Consider the following 6117-nt stretch of genomic DNA (forward strand, 5'->3'; position numbering starts at 1 on the left):
GACAATGTCACTAAGCCATCCAAGTCTTCAGCCCAGTTCAGCTCATTGTACTGTACCTTCCACAGGTGGAATAATATTTTTTTAAAATACTGTTTTTGCCTCTTTAGGTAGAAGTCTCTCACACCATCTTTTATCCATTCACTCTTTCACCTCCCCATTTATTTACCCATCCATCTACCCCATCCATCTATCCAATGATTAATCCATCTACTCATCTGTCCATCCATGCATCCATCCATGCATCCATCCATCCATCCATCCATCCATCCATCCATCCATTTATTGATCCACCCACCCATCCATCCACATATCCATTCTTTTGTCTGCCCTCTACATGTGTATCTATATCTATCCATTTATCATCTTCCTACCCACCCACTGATTCATTCATCTACCCACCCACCCATCCATCCATCCATCTGTCCATCCATTCCCTCAACATTTGTGGTCCTTCTTTGTGCTTGTTACTATACAGAGTACAGGAACTACTTACCAGTTTTTGTTCTTATAAAAGGCAAAGTTTTCAGTAAACAGGGATAACTATAAGAGTAGTATCTGCATCAGTTTCTTCTCATTTACCATAGGTTTTCCCTGATGATAGCAAAACAAAATATTGTGCTCTAATTCTTCCCGTGAAATGCAATAAAGTACCTGGGAGGCTGGCAACAAAAGCACCAGGAAAAGACCTAGTTAGTAAGAGTTCTTTCCTTTATAAGTGCATCAGAAGTACAATAATTATGGTTATGTTATTGGATCACTTGAGATGAAAAGGGCACACTTCCAATTACTTCTCATGAGTAACAAGCTCAAATAATTAGAAATATATCCCTAATAGGGTCTTGGAACTTTTTGGAAGAGCTGAATTAACCATCTAGGTGTTTTCTCAGGCTGCCATTCAGAGTTGAGACTCACTTATCTTTATGATTGCACTCTGTTTTGGGCAATGAACCAATATCAATGATGCAGGTGCCCTAACATGTTGAGACCCTGTAAAGTGATGTGTTTCAAAGGAGATAGGAACGAAACTTCAAAAATCTGAACAGATGGGAAAAAAATATGGATCAATTATCAATGAATAATCAAAGAGGGGAAAAAACCCAAACTGTGCAAAAGAAAATAACAACATTTTTATTGCAAAAGAAAATAAAACATTTGAAATTTCTAAACAAATAGAATAAAACTTTAACAGTCCCACGAAACATTTTTAAAATTTGCCCAAACAGGGTGTAAATTTTATGAAGTTACTTTCACCAAGTTGCTGCATCACCAGTGACTTATCAATTAACACAATAGAGCTGTGGTGCTCAAACATTAGCATGCATCAGGATCACTGGGAAACCTTGTTAAAACATAGATTGCTAGGCCCTTCCCTCAGAGCTCCCAGAGTCACCAGGTCTGGAGTAGATCTCAAGAAACTGCAATTGCAACAAGCTCCTGGTGCTGCTGCTGCTGGTCTGGGGACACCACTTTGAGAAGCGCTGCAATAGATCATCTCTAGTCCTCATCTCCCTTAACTTCACAGTTGTGTATGACACCAGGGATCACTCCCTAGGCCTGTGAAGCCCAACTTCTCTTGCTTTCCTTGCCATCTCTCCTTTGTTCCTTCTTAGTCTCTTAGCGTTCTTGAGATTTTATCCTGGGCTGCTGCTCTTTCACTGAAATCTGACTGAGCCATCTCATTCACTCTGAAGCCTTCTGTCACCACTTAAACCTTGTGGGTCCCCAGGCTGCAGCTCCCACCTGTGTTTCACAAAGGCAGGGTTTTCATCGTCTTGTTCACAACTGCATCCTAAGTGACAGAGCATGCCTGGCATATGGAGTGTGCTCAGTCAGTATGAGTTACAACTCCCCAGTAGATATTTCTACCTGAATGCATCACACTAACTTGCAACCGAAACTAAGTCCACACAGAAAGAAACATACCAAAGGAGCATATAATATATACAAGATTCTTCTCCCATCTCTCCAAGAGTACCATTATCCATCCATTTTGTAAGATCCAAGAAACCTAAGGGCTATCCTTGAATTCTTACCTAGCAAACATCAACTTGTGTTCATTTTACCTTGTAATTCTCTTTCCATTTCATTCATTTCTCCCCATTCCTGTTGCCACTGCATAGTCCAGGTCACCACTGTCTCTTACCTGAATGACCACTTGGCCCCCCACCTGCGCCTCCTGTAATCTCCCGACCCTAAGGCCGCCTGCTGAGTCCTCAAGTCTCCTCCTGCCATGCCCACCACGTAAGCCTGTCCTAGAGCTCTCCTAGCTCTTACAGCCAAGCCCCACCCCTCAGCAGGGCCTTTGTGTCCAACTGAAAGGGTCCCTATGGCCTTTCCAGCATTATTTCCCACTTTTCTCCCACAGCCCTATACTCCAAGCATCTTCAGCTTAGCTTTTCTCTTCAAACACTCCATGCTCTCTTATTTCTGAGGCTGGAATTCAAGATGTTCCTTCCACCTAGAATAGGCTTTCATTTTCCTCCTACCACGTTTTAGCTGGATCACTTCTACTCAGTTTTCCATTTTCAACTTAAAATTCACATCCTCCAAAAAGCCTTCCCTTTCCCCCCACAAACAAAACAAAACTGGGTTAGACCCAGACTCTTGTGGGTTCCCCTAACCCTCCGTATCTGCATACAGGGTATTGCTTCTGCTTGTGGAAGTTTTTGCCTTATGTATTAATAATACCATGTCTTAGGTCTACACAGTCTCATGTCTACCCAGCACTGGGCTCAGGGCCCCCAGATTTGGTCATAAATGGAATAGGCCAAATGCATTTAAGGAATAGGCCAATTGCATTTAATGGAGTGAAATGCAAAATAAATTACTTAGAAATTATTTTAAAAGAAATTATTTTTCTATGTTGATAGAAGTCTAATAGTGGCTCCATTGAAGGGATAGTGGCTCTGTTGGGGGGGTACCGACTAGAAAGGGCATCAGGGGATCCCTTAGGCCTGTGGAAATAGTTTGTATCTTATTGCAGGGGGCACATAGGCAAAAATTCATCAAGCTGTCCACTGAAGAGTTGTGCATTTTATGTATGTAAATCATATCTCAACAAAAGCAAATGAATTGTTCCTAAATTAACATAGAATTAGTATAGGCTATAACAATTTGTATGGGCTAAAACAATGCGTGTTGGATATAACTTGGTACTCAATGCCAACCTGTCACAGTCTGAATGTTGGTGTCCCCACAGATTCATACGTTGAAACCTAATCCCCAAGGCAACAGTATCAAGAGGTGGGACTTTAGGAGATTAGCTTCTGAACGCCCGATGTCATGAATGGGATTAGTGCCCCTATAAAAGAGGCCCAAGGGAGCCTGTGTGCCCCATGTACCATGTGAGGACACATAGAAGGTGCCATCTATGAAGCAGAGAGCTAGCCCTCACCAGACACTGAATCCACAGCACCTGGATCCACGACTTGCCAGACTCAAGAACTGTGAGCAATACCTTTCTCTTGTTCAGAATCACCCAGTCTAAGGCATTTTGTGATAGCAGACCCAAAAGACTAAGACACTATTATTGGCATGAAGCTTCCTTGAGATGCTAATTATTTCCTAAAGATCCAGAATTAAAAACATAGCTAAATAATTCTTTAAGTCTTTGTTCTGACAATGTCATTGTTTTAGACTGACTATGCCTTACTTAAACTTCAGGTCCTCAGAATGATTTCGGAGTCATTCTCCACAGAATTACATACCCTATTTAAAACCCTACTTCACAAATTAGAGAGGTTTGAGTTAATGACATATAATTATACTTCAACATTTGAGAAATCTTAAACTATGGTAACGACAAATGCAGCTCAGCTGGGTTCACATTATTTTTAACATGATCATTTTCCTTCTTGAATTGTAAAAACAGGACACAGGGCAAAAAAACCACCAGGTGGGGGACTCCATAGCCCTATTAAAAAGGAGCCCTGGCTGGGCGTAGTGGCTCACGCCTGTAATCCCAACTCTTCGGGAGGCCGAGGCGGGCGGATCATCTGAGGTTAGGAGTTCGAGACCAGCCTGGCCAACATGGTAAAACCCTGTCTCTACTAAAAATACAAAAATTAGCCAAGCATGGTGGCCCACGCCTGTAATCCCAGCTACTCGGGAGGCTGAGGCAGGAGAATCACTTGAACCCGGGAGGCGGAGGTTGCACTGAGCTGAGATCATGCCACTGCACTCCAGCCTGAGAGGCAGAGTGAGACTCAGTTGAAAAAAAAAAAAAAAGCCCTGCTGCATGACTTTTAGGGAAGATGATTTTCCAAGCATGTCAAGAAACGTAGGCTTGTCTAGCTGTCTTTTATTAGACTAGAACATAAAACACAGTTTAAGATTCACTTTCTAACCAATAGGGGAAAAGGCGGAGGGTTTAAGAGCTTGTTTTTTGTAAGTTTTACTTCTCCTAAGAAGGTTCATGCCCTCTGGTGCTGGGCTTCCCAACAGCCCTGGGGCTCTGTCCCTGTGTTTGTTCTGACTGGTCAGCCGTCCCTGGGGCCTGGTGAAAGCCAATTTTGAAAAACAGCAATTAAAGCATTCTTTAGGTAGGGTGAAAACCCCACGGGAAACTGTGCATCCAGATTGAGGAGCTCCCACAGCCACTTGGCACTGATGGGGTGCTTTCTACACTGCAGATGAAAACCATTGCCTGCAGGTCTCTTGGGTGATGTCCCTACAAAAGTGCCTGTTTTGTATCTATTCTTGGTATTATGTTAGCCAAAGTTTCACTTTCCTTATGTTTCTATTTGCTACTGGTATACTGACACTCAGAAGTCAAAGAAGAGTAAGTCTGAAAACTCCCAACTGTCCAATTTAATGAAGACATTACTTTATCATCATCATCACCAAGCATGTATAACCGTCCAGTGCCAGGACTGGAAAAACTGGAAGCAACCCAGCCATCTCAGTGTGATTTAGAGGAATGAAATGCCATCGTGCCCCCTTTCCTGATGAGAAAATTGAGGTAGCTAAATAGAAAGGGGAAGATAAATGTCCCACAGCGGATGTACTTATTCCTGACTTGGCGCACTCTGTCGCTTTTCCAAAGTAGTACCCAGTGAAAAAGAGATGATCTGATAAAGTTGGCACTGCACAGGGATATGAGATGGGAGGTGAGGCAGGGGAGCTGGGATGGGCGACAGTCAGTGATGGTGATGGTGGTGGTGGTTGGTGATGGTGGTGACGGTGGCGCCTGGCCGGCTCCTCTCCCGTTTCTCCATCACAGCCCGTCCTCTCTGCCTCCTCCGTCCCCGCGTGGCCTCTGCCCAGAGAAACAGGATTTGCACCCAAGCCGCACGTCTGTGGGCGCCAAGCTGCGGCGCCCCGCGAGCCTGCACCCCCTCCCCCGACCCCGCGGCCCGGCGGGCCCCGAGCCCCTCTCTGCGTCCCGCGCCCTCCCGGGCGGTGGCCCCGCTCGGCTCTCCTCGCGCCCCCGCGCGCCGGCACCGCCCGAGCATCCCGGGACACGCGTGGCGGGAGGATCTGGCCGGCCCGGCCTCCCCACTGCAGGGAGCGCCCGCGACCCCCAGCCCGCTCCCCGCCGACCCCCCGCGGCCCGGCCACCGGTCACTTACGCCTGCGCTGGGCCCCGCGCGCCCGGCGGCCCGAGACAAAGGCTGCGCGGCCGCGGCGCCGCTGGCTGCTCCCCGAGCCGCAGCTGCCGGGGGCCGGGAGGAGGATGGGGGACCGGGAGGAGGGAGAGGAGGAGGAGGACGGGAGGAGGAGGGGGCGGCGGCCAGGGAGAGCGGGGGAGGGGCCGCCGCGGCGCTGGCCACCCAGCTGCAGCAGCCCGAACCCAAGTCCTCCTCCCGCGGCCGGCCACCCTCCTGGGCGCAGTCCTCCGCGGTCCTCCGCCCCAAAACCTCCCCCGGGAGACTAGGGTACCGCCCCCCGGGGGGCGGGGTGAGAGGAAGAGGAGGGGAAGGAGGAAGGAGGTGTGTGTGTGCGTGCGTGTGTTCCTTCTTAATCGTGATGCTCTCCACCCACCCCCGCGTCCGCGAGCAATCTTATGAAAATGCTCGACTCCCGGCCTCACCTGGTCACCTCTAGGAAGAACCCTCACCTTCCTCCTTCCACCCGCCCGCACACCTCGCTTTCGGATGGTCCAACCATTTTATGAGC

The 6117-nt window shown here is 47.6% G+C and overlaps 1 protein-coding gene across 1 annotated transcript in view; it reads right to left on the reverse strand.

Moving 5' to 3' along the window:
• GPR45 (G protein-coupled receptor 45) overlaps nucleotides 1-5869 on the reverse strand; it is a 98320-nt gene extending 92451 nt beyond the window's left edge. The window contains exon 1 of the mRNA XM_034953628.3: nucleotides 5571-5869. The gene's annotated coding sequence lies outside the window, so the exon portion shown is untranslated. The remainder of the gene's footprint in view (nucleotides 1-5570) is intronic.
• Between the last annotated feature and the right edge of the window lie 248 nt (nucleotides 5870-6117).

This window comes from Pan paniscus, chromosome 12 (genome assembly GCF_029289425.2).
Source record: "Pan paniscus chromosome 12, NHGRI_mPanPan1-v2.0_pri, whole genome shotgun sequence".
Taxonomy (NCBI): Eukaryota; Metazoa; Chordata; class Mammalia; order Primates; family Hominidae; genus Pan; species Pan paniscus.